Source organism: Oryctolagus cuniculus, chromosome 2, assembly GCF_051225735.1.
Source record: "Oryctolagus cuniculus isolate XC-2025 breed Fujian yellow rabbit chromosome 2, ASM5122573v1, whole genome shotgun sequence".
Taxonomy (NCBI): domain Eukaryota; kingdom Metazoa; phylum Chordata; class Mammalia; order Lagomorpha; family Leporidae; genus Oryctolagus; species Oryctolagus cuniculus.
In genome coordinates, this window is record NC_142868.1 from 110,649,022 (window position 1) to 110,662,909 (window position 13,888).

The window sequence follows — 13,888 nt, forward strand, 5'->3', positions numbered from 1 at the left end:
TCACATCAATATTGTTTCTGATGCAGAATCTCATCAACACTATGGATAAAGAGTTCAGGATCCCAGAAAAGTTGCTGGACTTGAAAAGACAAAATAGATTTTTATGTTTAAATTGTCTTGTTAGGTGTGCTCTCCATGGCATGTACAGCTATTAATCTCTACCTATACTTTCAGCTTCCTCACTCAGGGATCCTCTGAGGTTTTAGACAAACCTTGGATGATTCATTAAAGACACACAGAAAATCAGAATCTCTCCAAACCCGCCAACACTTGGGCTTGGAAAATTCTGAGATCTACAACTTTTGACTGCATTTTTATTATCAATCCATAGTAGTGTATTTTTCCATCATTCAGATTCTGGGCAATACTTTAACTAGAAGCATGGTGGTACTTTCTAACAGACATTGGACACACTTTAGATTAACTGTATGACAGCACTGTTTACTGTACCAAAACAGAGGACCCTTGACAATATCATAAGTTTCCTTCTCACACACACATACACACACACACACACCACTTAGTAAAAGATATGCAGCTTTGGCTTCAGGAGTATATTAAACCATGTTTTCTGTCAGTGTGATATAAAGAAACAAGAGGCCTCCATGTAATTTGGATTTTTCCAAGTATCTAATTTCAATCTAATGTACTGTTGTGAAACTAAGTCATGAAATCTATATGTCTGGTCCATTTGGAAGCTTGATCTGTTATCTTAAGCTCACGACAATTTCTGGTTTCCATTCCTTGTTCAGGAATGATAACAGTGTGATTTACAGGTATAACTAACAAATGAGATCAATTAAACTGTCCAAAAGTGGCACCTGTCTGAGTGTAGGGTTTCAGTAAATAGCTCCCTGAGCTTTGCTTCCTGTAGCCCCTACCATTTGCAAGCCCTCTCCACATGCAGTAACAATAAAGGGTTGTTTTCTAATGGGCAGGAGCTAAGAAAGCCAGCCTTATCCTACAGCCTGGGTATATGATTATTATCACAGACTGGAAACAACAGGTGTATTTTTCAACTCCATTTACACAAGTGATCCCTGTGTTTCATAGCATTCATTAATATAGCTTCTTGAATTGCCCAATTTGTTCCAAATTTGTGCTATCAGCTGCCTTTGAGATTGAATTGAATTTGTAATGAACTAGAAGCTATCTTTCATTTGTGTACATCATTGGATACTTTTATTATTAAAAGACAAACTTGATACTTTTAAAACATCTTAGGGTGTGCTTCAAGAGAAAATGACTACCTTTGTGGATTAAAAGTTTCAATGGATAAAACAAAATATAGTCTTTTATTTACATTTCTTCTATGAAAGCATTGACCAATAAAAAACACAAATGCATAAATCATTTACACTTAGGCAAATTTATGATGATGAAGCATTATATTAAATGATATGTAAAAATTCTGAAACCTCATAAAATGTGTTTTTTAGTAGATATTATTTTAGTTGAAATGAAGAATTTAATTTTGTAGACCTGACTTTCATTTACGTACCCATTTGGAGACACAAACAATTAAAGATGAAAATTACTGTTTCAGCATATACAAAGAAATTAAGATTATTAGTATACTTGAAACTGCAACTTAATGGACTTTTTTTTAAAGATAATGATAGTCTCAATTTATAAATTATCTAAGTCCCCATATTAGACTATGCCAGAGAGTGTGTGAATTGAGATTTCCCCTATTAAACTTTCATAATTCTTGCTCCTACCTGAAGCCTCAGATATGAGTTTGTAAGATGACTACACATACCAGTCTGCCTGGGACACTCTGTGGTTAATCCCTTTTAAAACCATGGGTGTTTTTAAATAGTGACTCCTCTCATCTCAGCAGTGGTTCGGAACTTCTAAAAATGTAGATATCCAATCTGTACATCTAGCTAAATAACACTATAAAAGTTAGTTACATCTTATTTAAGAAAAGTAACATAGCAGTTATAAAAATGTAATTAAAGTCACTCACCCAAAATAAGCTGCAGCTACATACAAGTGAATTCTTTTTTCTGCTAAGACTCCGCTGAATAGACTAGAGCTCAAGAGATGCTAGCTGTGATGTGAGTTCATATGTGTTAACATTCAACTGGTTTATACTTTAAAAATAGTTACAAAGAATCACCATTTAATTATCAGTAATGCCCGCATAAAGTACTTATGTTATATCTTGTCCTGCAATAAAGAACAAAATACATCAGGAGAAAATCCAATTATACTTATCAACTATTTCTCTTCTCAAAGTTTCAGGCAGTAGGATTCAAACAAAAAAATCAAAGTTGTTCTAATAATTTCATGAAGAGTAGCATCAACAAAGGTTAAACCAGAATGTTCAAGCACTTAAAGTTTTAAAATCATAAACCACTGATGTTATTCTCTAGGAAGATTTTGCCAGGTACATACAACTAAGAAACCATACTTGCTTATGGCTATAACATGTATTGATAATCTTTCATACAAATTTTAATTCTCATAAAAATAATATTTATGAAGTTGCTGGAAGTTTATAAAAATTGTTAAGCTTATGTTGTGCAAGAATACATAAAAGTATAAAAAAATAATGTAGCTCAATCTCTTCTAATCAAAGGAACTTAAATTGAGGAAGATAGATTTATTAAGATCGTGAGCCAAAATAGTATAGGAGTTGGGGTTCTGTTCCTTCTTTTCTCTCACCCCCTTCCTCCCTCCCATCTTCTTACTCTCTCTCCCTCCTTTCCTTCTTTCTTCCATCCCTTTCCTATTTTTCAATACTTTACCTGGCAATTCAGCACCAAGATCTCTGTTGCTGCCCTCAAAGACTGCAGGATAAGTAGGTATCCTGCATGTTTATGGGTGAAAATGCCATCAGTTTGTGACACTAATTCAGTTCACACTAAAGTTGCTCCCTCCACACTTGGAGTGAATTTGGAAGTTGTAGATACCTCTATAGCTGCGGAATGTTTGCTGTAGGTGGAGATCGTGACACCACACACTGATCCACGTTCTGAACTTCAGGAGTCAAGTGCCATTCAGAACAGTCCAAATAGGTACTGTGGAAAAAGCTATTCTATTGGCTGAGTGGTAAACTAATTAAGTAGCTATGAAGAAATAACTACTTCTAGGGGCCAGCGCTGTGGTGTAGCACGTAACGCCACAACCTGCATTGTTGGCATCCCATATGGTTGCTGGTTCAAGACCTGGCTTCTCCATTTCTGATCCAGCTCTGTGATATGGCCTGGGAAAGTAGTAGAAGATGGCCCAAGTCCTTGGGCCCCGACACCCTCATGGGAGATCTGGAGGAAGCTCCTGGCTCCTAGCTTCAGATTGGTGCAGCTTCGGCTGTTGCTGTCATCTGGGGAGTGAATCAGCGAATGGAAGACCTCTCTCTCTCTCTCTCTCTCTCTGCCTCTGCCTCTCTGTGGCTCTGCCTCTCAAATAAATAAATAAATCTTAAAAAAAAGAACTACTTCTAGGCTGGGATGATAGTGTTTGCTAATCACATTTTTTTTAAAAAAAAAGATGTATTTATTCATTGGAGAGACAGACACATAGACAGGCAGAATCTTCCATCCACTGGTTCACTTCTCAAATGGCTGCAATGGTCAGGGTTGGGCCAGGCCAAAGTCAAGAGCCACGAACTCCATTCAGGTCTCCCATGTGGATGGCAGTGGCCCAAGCACCCAGGGCATCTTCTGCTGCTTTCCCGGGCCACTACAAGGAGCTGGATCAAAAGTGGAGCATTCAGATTTGGAAATAGTGGTCACATGGGATGCCAGAGTCATAGGCTGTGGCTTAACTTGCTAAGCCCCACAATGCCCCCTGAAAATATATCATTTTTTAAAGATTTATATATTTATTTGAAAGTCAGAGTTACACAGAAAGAGAAGGAGAAGCAGAGAGGCAGAGAGAGAGAGGTTTTCCCTCCACTACTTCACTCTCCAGTTGGCTGCAATGGCCAGACCTGGCCGATCCGAAGCCAGGATCCAGGAAGTAGGAGTTTTCTCCGGGTATTCCCACACAGGTGCAGGGGTCCAAGGACTTGGGCAATCTTCTTCTGCTTTCCCAGGCCACAGCAGAGAGCTAGATCGGAAGCGGGGCAGCCGAAACTTGAACCGCACCAATATGGGATGCTGGCACTGCAGGTGAGGGCTTTACCTACTACGCTGCCGCGCCAGCCCAGAAAATATATATATTTTACAGCCACACTACTTGTATTGTTTGAGAATCTGTTTATTCTCCACCTTGTCCTCTTCAATTATGCCTTAAGCACTTTGAGAAGTTAGGCAATGTTTGGTTCATGTCAATTCTCATCCCCAGAAGTATACACTCACCCTTTAATAAATGATTGTCTAATGTTAGATGGGTAGTTTTATGAAGGGATGGAGGAATGGGTTTAATCTATAGGACTAAGGCAGGTAATTTGATAAAGAGTATTTTAGGAATAATAAATTGAGGAAGACAGGGGAAAGTGACTTCCTGAAAACTAGTCTAAGTTTGGGTGAGATTTTGCAGGGCCAGCAAAAGTGGGTAGAGATGAAACATATCAACAAGAATTTTGAATGCTGAACTAAGGACTTGAGATTTTTTAAAAAATTTTATTTTGGAGTCGTTTTACATTTACAAAAACAAAAATCATAGTATTGTACAGAGTTTCCATATACTTCACTGCCAGCTCCACCTGCTACTAACATCTTAGTAGATTGTTTTGATGCAGTAGAAAAGCCACTTACAGTTCTCTGTCTGGGAAAGAAAGATATTGTATCTGCTTATTTTTGAGATAATTGATCAAGATTATGAGGATAAAACAACTATCTCTAACAATCTATTTAAATATGTGAAATCAAGCTAAAATTATATTCTCTAGAGGTAAAGTATTATATCAGCCATTTCATTAAAAACAAGTCCAAAAGTCCAAACCAAGCAACCAGAAGATTCTTGTTCTGTCTCTGTCAGTGAGCCACATGTCCAGGAGTCCTAACCATTGGCTTGTGGATAAGCTCAGGCTTAGCATTCAGAGCTTAGTATTCAGAGCTTAGAAGTTCACAACTAGGTCTCTCATTCAGGAAACCAAACATAGTAGTCAATGATTTGGATGCCTTTCCAACCTGTCTTCCATACCAGAAGTGCACCTGTGAACCCATCACTATTCCTTATCACCTTCTACCAAGGGAAGAAGAAGTCAAAGAAGGAGAAGGTTGATTAATTTATCACTCTGTCACTGAGCTACATCCCCAACTAGTTGGAAGTATTGCTATAGAATCCCCAAAAGTGGGTTCAGTCGCCCACTATGCAAAAAGCCAATCACTGACATCCAGGTGGTGGGAAAACATCCAGGTATTTATTGCAAAGAACAGAGCAAGGAGCCAGGTAGTTATTGCTTAATTCCTGGGCTACTCAAGGAGCTAAGAGTGAAAGTTCTTTTTATTTATGTATTTATTTTTATTTTTTGACAGGCAGAGTGGACAGCGAGAGAGAGAGACAGAGAGGAAGGTCTTCCTTTTTCTGTTGGTTCACCCCCACAATGGCTGCTGCAGCCGGTGCTCTGTGGCTGGTGCACTGTGCTGATCCGAAGCCAGGAGCCAGGTGCTTCTCCCGGTCTCCCATGCGGGTGCAGGGCCCAATCACTTGGGCCATCCTCCACTGCACTCCCTGGCCACAGCAGAGAACTGGCCTGGAAGAGGGGCAACAAGGACAGAATCCGGTGCCCTGACCGGGACTAGAACCCGGGGTGCCGGTGCCGCAGGCAGAGGATTAGCCTATTGAGCCATGGTGCCGGCCAAAAGTTCTTATATATTGAAATTGTGCTGAGAGGTGCATGATCGGCCCATATCCAAGTTCCTGGCCAGTCAGGGGTGCTCCTGACCTTCCTTCAATTGGTCAGTGATGCTCTGCTTTTTAGGGAATTTATGATAGTCATGTGGGCTCCAGTTGGTTTGTGGGTTACATGAAGGTGGTAGTTAAATTCTTCTCTGACCTGAAATTCCTCTAAACAAACTACCCTAAGACAATACTGTCCAACAAGGTCTTTTCTGTTGGAGAAGCAAACTGCCTCCTTGAGTGCAGGGATTAGAACCATCTAGGGTCAGCTGTATCATTCTCTCAAGTCAGAGAATTCCTTTTGATAAAGTACAGGCAAGGACATCTCGGGCTAAGAGAGACAGAGAAGGGGCTGGGTCCTGCTTTTTTTACACTATGGTGGTTTGGTTTCAACTCCTCATCAACTCCTTAAAACTTTTTTTTTTTTTTTTTTGACAGGCAGAGTGGACAGTGAGAGAGAGAGACAGAGAGAAAGGTCTTCCTTTTGCTGTTGGTTCACCCTCCATTGGCCGCCGCAGCTGGCGCGCTGCGACCTGCACACCGCACTGATCCGATGGCAGGAGCCAGGTACTTATCCTGGTCTCCCATGTGGGTGCAGGGCCCAAGCACTTGGGCCATCCTCCACTGCACTCCCTGGCCACAGCAGAGAGCTGGCCTGGAAGAGGGGCAACCGGGACAGAATCCGGCGCCCCGACCGGGACTAGAACCCGGTGTGCGGGCGCCGCAAGGTGGAGGATTAGCCTAGTGAGCCGCGGCGCCGGCCCTCCTTAAAACTGTAGACTTAACTCAAATCAATTATAATAATAATAATTGCTCATTGTTGTCACCAGTCAAAAGGAAAAAAAAATCATTGACTTTTCCCCAATAGACTGGCAATTAGAATTTGACAAAACAAAATAATAATAATAAATATAGTTAAGATGCCTACTTCCTGCATTGCAATTCCTGAGTTCAATACCCAACTCTGACTCCTGTTTCCAACTCCCTGTTAGTGCAGACCCTGGGAGGCAGCAGTAGTGGCTCAAGCAGTTGGTTTTCTGCCATCCATGTGGGAGACCTTGCTTGAGTTCTGAGTTCTCAATTCCTCCCATCAGCCACAACTGTGGTGGGCATTTCAGGAGTGAACAAGCAAATGCCAGCCTGCTCACTCTCTCTGTCTCTGTCTTTGTCTCTCTCTCTTTCTACACCTCTCAGTTTTTTTTTATGACAATACTGTTTTACTTATAAATATTATGTGGGCCATCTATGGGGGTCAGTTAGAGCTACAATGCCTAAGGAAGCTATTATTTTCTCCTGTGACTCTGTTTGAATTCAGGTGATTAATGTTGTGTGTGTGTTCTACACAGAGACTTTTTCTAAAAGCATTGTTTACCTTCACCTTGCAATCAGCATGCCTCAGCAGCCCCCTATTTGGAGCTCCTGGCTTCAGGCTTTAACTTGGCTCAGCCCTGGCCATTGTGTCCACTTGAGGAGTGAACTGGTGAATGGAAGATTCTCTCTCTCTCCCTCTCTGTTTCTCTCTCTCATACTCTCTCTTTCCCTCCCTCTCTCTTCCTCTCTCCCTCTCTCTGTCTCTCTTTCCTTCTCTCTCTCTCTAACTCTGACTTTCAAATATGAAAATAAAAAAAGACTTCAAAAATAAATAAATCATTCATTCTGTGATGTTCTGTTTTATCAGAACAAAATGGACTAACTGTGATAACATATATCTAAAAATGTGGAAATCACCTCAAAAGTAGACAATGAGAGGCTGGCATCATGGCGTAGCATATTAAGTGACTGGTTCAATTCCCAGCTGTTCCACTTCCAATCCAGCTCCCTGCTAATGCACCATTTGGATTACAGATGAACAGTGGATGAAAGATTCTTTCTCTCTCACTCACCGCATAACTCTGCTTTTAAAATAAATAAATAAATCTTTAGAAAAAAAGTAGTCAATAAACAGGGGCTGGAACAGCTTGGAATTGAATGCTAGCATAAGGCCACATTGCAAAGAATGGGGCAGTAAGCAATTTTGGTGATAACTCAGAAGAAAAGAAAAAATGTAGGGGAAGTCTGGAACATATCAAAGATTACACTAGTGGTCATGAATTGAATGATTGTAGAAAAATAGATGGTAAAGACCACTCTGATAAGAACTCAGACATAAATGAATGTATTTTTGGAACCTAAGGGAAGATAACCCTTGTTACAGCGGAGCAAAGAATGTGGCTAAATGTGTCCATGCCCAAGGGATTTATGGAAGGCAGAACTCAACTGATTTAGATGAGCCTTTGGACTTGAACTTTTAGGTTGATATTGGAATGAATTAAGATTTTGGGGGCTACTGGGATGGAAAGAATGTATTTTGTATGTGAAAAGGATATGAATTTGTGGTGAACAGGCTAGAAATGCTATGATTTGAATGATTGTCCCTCCAAACTTCTAGTTGTCACTTAATGGCCATTGTAACAATATTAAGAGGTAGGACCTTTAAGAATTAATGAGGCCATGAGGGCTATATCCTCCAGAATTAGAATTTATGGTATTAGAAAAGGGCAAAGTTAGCTCACTCGCTCACTCTCTCTCTCTCTCTATCTGCCCTTCAGCCTCCTGCCATGAGATGATTATCAAGACAGCCTTTAGCAGATACTCCTGTCTTGTCATTGGATTTCCAAAAACTCCAGAATTGTTAGCCAACAATTCTCTATTTATTATAAATTATTGAGTGTGTGGTATTCTATTATCCCAGCACTAAACATATTTTTTAACAAATAAACTTAATTTGCTATAATTGCTGGCATAGTTACTTCAAGTGATTTTTTTAAAGGTTTATTTTATTCATTTGAAAGGCAGGGTTACAGAGAGAGAGAGAGAGAGAGAGAGAGAGAGAGAGAGAGAGAAGGAGAATCTTCCATCTGTTAGTTCACTCCCCAAATAGCCACAAGGGTCTGGGCTGAGCCAGGCTGAAGCCATGAGCCAGGAGCTTCTTCCGTATCTCCCACATAGGTACAGGGACCCAAAAACTTGGGTCATCTTCCACTACTTTCCAAGGTGCATTAACAGAGAGCTGGATCAGAAGCAGAGCAACCAAGAATCGAACCAGCACCCATAAGGAATGCTGGCATTGCAGACATAGGCTTTACCTGCTACGCCATCATGCTAGCCCCCACAAAATATATTATTCTTACTATGAAGTTTTCTATTTTGCACATAATTTTTGTCATCCATCTACATTGCTGAATTTATAATAAATTTATATTTATAATAAATTTATATTTATTATACATAATACATATTATGTAATACATACTTATAACATATAATATATTATATAATGTGTTCTGGGGTCTGCTGTTTCAGGAAGGTGGAGTCAGGAGCTGGAGGAGGGCACTGAATCAGGCATTCCAATTATGGGACATAGACCTCCTAACTGATGGTTCAATATTTAGACTAAATTTCACTTCTAATTCTATTTTGCATCAATTTCTGAAGTCTCTGCATATCTGTTTTATAAATAATTTCCTTTCAAAAAAGTTTTCTGTTTGATTTGGTTTTTGAACAGCAAAAAAGAAAAATTCACACAGAAAAGTTGTTTCTGTTTTAATTTTTAAAAGTCATTACCTGTCAATGTACAAATAAGAAGATTTTTAAAATCAAATGTTTCCTAAATGCATATCAACCATCTAGACTTTTCACTTGTGTCCCCGATATATTGACAAATGTTTGTTAAATAAATGATAATCAATTAAACAAGTTCACTTGAGTATCCTGTGGAAATTCAGAACCTGCAGATCCACACTGAACTCATTATTTTTCTTGCCAAGTGTGAGGCTTCTTTTATGTTCTTTTTTTTATCATTAGCCACTTATGTGAGAAACTTGGAAGACACTCTGTATTCTCTGACATTGGCCACATCTAAGTTTTTAGCAACATATAAGGATTCAGTCTCTGAACTCAAGTATAAACCTATACCTTCTACTCCCCACAATATCATTTCCTTACCAAAGCCTTCATCTTTTTATGTGATCAATGGCCTCATGATTATTTTGCTTGCCTCTAACCTGATAGATACCTTATATGTACCCAGGGCTACCAGGTAATTCTTGACAGATGGATACGGTCAAGTTTTCCTACTCGGTAAAATATTCCCATAACTGACCAGGTCCTTCAGGATCAGCTCTGAGCTCCTGAGAGGTGATTCCAGCTCAGCAAAGCATGGTTCCAGTTGAGTAGTACACCGTACCTCACAAGCCTTTCATGTAACAGTGAGGATGTCAAACTCGTTTACAACTACACATCATCTTTTTAATATAATGCAATATCTTAGAATTGTGTCTGCAAACTATATTGAATCTGTTAAAACTTCTGAAAAATTGAAAAAAATAAATGTGTCTCATAATCTTTCCCCTGCCTTGAACCCGGTAAGCCCACAGCCTACTTGTTGGTTCAGTAAGTTCAGTCAGTAACATGTACTCTTGTTGACATACAACTCTCTGATTGAATCACACTGTTTCTCTGCGTCTCCCAAATATCTGCCATGCTTTTATCATAGCACTTATGGCAACACCACCATCACCAAATTGTGTCCTCCATGGAAATAAAATAACCTCTTTGGTTTTTGCAACACTGACTCCATGGAATGAGGTAAGAAACAAAAGAACAGATTCAAGAGTCATCTCATGGATATCATGGAAAAATGGAATAGAGCTCTAAGAATTATTTTATTTAAGCAAATTTGAAACTGTCAAAAAAATCAACTAAATAAGAAGGTGAGACAGGGAGGGGGAGATCCCATAAAACAATAAGAGAAGCACTTTCCATTAGGAAGATAGTTGATCTCAGTACAAAACCATGGTGTCCTTTTGCCAGCCTGCCATCCACCATTTCCTACCCTGGCAGCAGCGCAGGGGACATCAGCCTACATTTCCTAATGTCCTAATGTAGCACGCTGGTATGGAGCGAGGATAAAGTTGGTAGGCATGAATGTGGAACTCCCTCTCCAAAACTTGAGTTGTGGGGGCCAGTACTGTGGCATAGCAGGTAAAGCTGCCGCCTGCAGTGCCGGCATCCCATATGGGCACCAGTTCGAGTCCTGGCTGCACCACTTCCGATCCATCTCTCTGCTGTGGCCTGAGAAAGCAGCAGAAGATGGCCCAAGTGCTTGGGCCCCTGCACCCCCATGGGAGACCCAGAAGAAGCTCCTGACTCCTGGCTTCAGATCTGCGCAGCTCCAGCCATCGCGGCCAACTTGGGGAGTGAACCAGTGGATGGAAGACCTCTCTCTCCCCACCTGCTTCTCCTTCTCTCTCTGTGTAACTCTGACTTTCAAATAAATTAATACAAAAAAAACTTGTCTTGTGATCTGTGGTTCCTCTACAGAGTAGCACAGATACTTGCCTTTATTTCATTCTTCCACACCACCACCTCCTTATATTCCAGGTGATATTTGTCAAAAGCATTTAAAGACATTTCCTATGCATAACCAATTCATCTCAAGACAAGAGATGGCCTTGACTGAGTGCTGAAAAGTGTCCTTACTCAGAGTCAATCCATGAAATCTGGGAGAGCATTTGTTTTCTTTTGTTTCCAAGCATGGAAGGCTACTCCTGTAGGTCACTAATTCATTGTTAAGATGAGAGAACAGGCTGGCGTCGTGGCTCACTTGGCTAACCCTCCACCTGTGACACCAGCAGCCTGGGTTCTAGTCCCGGTTGGGGCACCGGATACTATTCCTGGTTGCTCCTCTTCCAGGCCAGCTCTCTGCTGTGGCCCTGGAGGGCAGTGGAGGATGGCCCAAGTGCTTGGGCCCTGCACCCGCATGGGAGACCAGGAAGAAGCACCCGACTCCTGGCTTCGGATGGGTGCAGCACTGGCCATGGCGGCCATTAGGGGAGTGAACCAATGGAAAGAAGACCTCTCTCTCTCTCTCTCACTGTCTAACTCTGCCTGTCAAAAGAAAAAAAAAAAGATGAGAGAACAGACTTCAGAGACCATACAAAGCAAGAAACATTTCCCTTTGCAAATACAGTTTGGGAAATTTGAAGTAAATAATTACTTCAGCTCTCAAAAAGTACCAACATGAAAAATCCTGGGAAGGGATAGAATATAATTTCTAGAGTTTTACTACGATACACAATATTTCTAATTTTTTAAAAACATTACAAAACATACAAAGAAAGAGGAAAAATGGTCCATTCATAGGAAAATAGTAAATTGACAGAAATTGTCCTTGAGCAAGCCTAGGCACTGGAGTTACTAACCACAGACTTCCTATCAACTCTTTTAAACATGCTAAAGAACTGTACAATACCATGAGCAATGAATGGAAGGAAGCTAGGAGAATGAAATACAAAAAAATAATCAGAGAATATCAATAAATAAAAAGAAATTGGAATAAGGAAATAGAAATTATGGAGATGAAAAATAAAACAGCTAAAAATAAATTTTTACTAGAGGTATTCAATAGCAGATTTTCTCAGACTGACCAAGAATTAACAAATGGAAAATTGAAATAACTGAATATGGGAAGCAGAAAGAAGTGCACTGATATACACATTATGAGAGTTCACGAAGGATGAGAAGAAGAAAAAGGTAAGAGAAAGATATGGAATAAATAATAGCTAAAAACTTACCAATGATGGCAAAAGACATGAACCTACATATTCAAGATTCTGAAAGGACTTTAAAAAGGATAAACTCAAAAAAATCATACCAAGTAACATGAATAGTGAAAAGATAGATGCAAATAGAATGATTACTAAGACCCGAAGTTAGAGAAGAGTTGATAATGATGGCATGATAGACGCATGATTTTATTTTGAGATGATGGAAATGTTTTGCAACTAAATGGAACTGGTTATACAACATTGTGAATGCACCAAACATCATTGGTGTGTACAATTAAAATGATTAAGTTCACATTATCAGTATTTTACTTCAACTTTTAAAAATTAGGATTTATAGTTGGAACAAGATAGTTCTAACAGTGTGTATGAAACTGGATAGATTTAAAGAAACGCACAACATGCTCTTTAATACCACTTGATTTATTTCTAGAATCAATTTAGATAACAACTAAATGAAATACTAACCTTTCACCAAACACACACTTTTGTAGGCAAATACTCACCTAATGCTGAAAAGCCTTAGGCTCACTCTTGTGCCAACTTGGTCTTTGTTACCTCCAGGCTTCATGTTGGTCTCTGTAGACTGCAAACCAGATCTAGGCCCAATCCTGCAGCTTCAAGATCCATACTTGTCTGATTAGACTCAATTTTCAGACTGCACTTCCTTGTAGTTTCCAGCCTATAATGCCCCCCATGCTGGGCCCTAAAGTCCCAGGTCCACCCACCTACTGACTCAGGCACCAAGCTAAGCAGTCAAAGTACTCCAGCTGCAAGCTACCCATGGACTCTACCAGCTAACCCAGCCAGAAATTATGAACAGAGTGATTGTGAATAACATTCCCAGCTGTGGTGAGTCTGTAAAGACTGAAAAAGAATCTGCGTCAACACCAATAGGAAACTATAAGGCTCACAAATAATTGAGAAAATATGATACCACCTAAGGACCAAAATAAAGCACAACTAACCAAACCTAGAAAACAGAGATTGATGAGCTACCCGATAAAAAACTTTCAAATCATTATCTTTAAGCAGTTCAGTTAGCTACACAGATTAATAATTATACATAAACTAGGAAAAGAATGCAAGGATGAATGAGAAATTCAGTAAAGAGACAGATATCAAAAAGAACAAGACAGAAATGCTGATGTTAAAGAACACAATGACTAAATTGAAAAAATAACCGTTAAAGAGCTTTAACAGCACACTCAATCAGGAATCAGTGAGCTCAGCCAGGTCACTAGAAATTACTTAGTCAGAGGCTAAAAAGAGAGAGAGAGAAAAAAAGGAAGCAAGAAAGGATATTGGTCACCATTACATGCACCAATAAAAACGTTGTAGGACTTGTAGCAAGAGCACAGAAGGAGAAAGGAGGAAAGTCTTACTTTAAAAAATGGCATCTAATCTTCCTGAATCTAGAGGATAGTGAACATGCAGATCCCTGAAGCCAAACAGTGTCAGAGATCTTCACCAAGATACCTTATGAT

General features: G+C 39.8%; 1 long non-coding RNA gene across 8 annotated transcripts in view; it reads right to left on the minus strand.

The window, feature by feature from the left end:
• LOC149127989 (uncharacterized) overlaps window positions 1–13,888 on the minus strand; it is a 159,262-nt gene that overhangs the window by 54,364 nt on the left and 91,010 nt on the right. For 5 of the 8 annotated variants that reach the window (XR_016230201.1, XR_016230196.1, XR_016230198.1 and 2 more), the window contains one exon: window positions 1,973–2,175. The exons of the other annotated variants lie outside the window; for them this stretch is intronic. This is a non-coding gene — a long non-coding RNA (uncharacterized LOC149127989). The remainder of the gene's footprint in view (window positions 1–1,972; window positions 2,176–13,888) is intronic. 8 annotated transcript variants of the gene reach the window in all.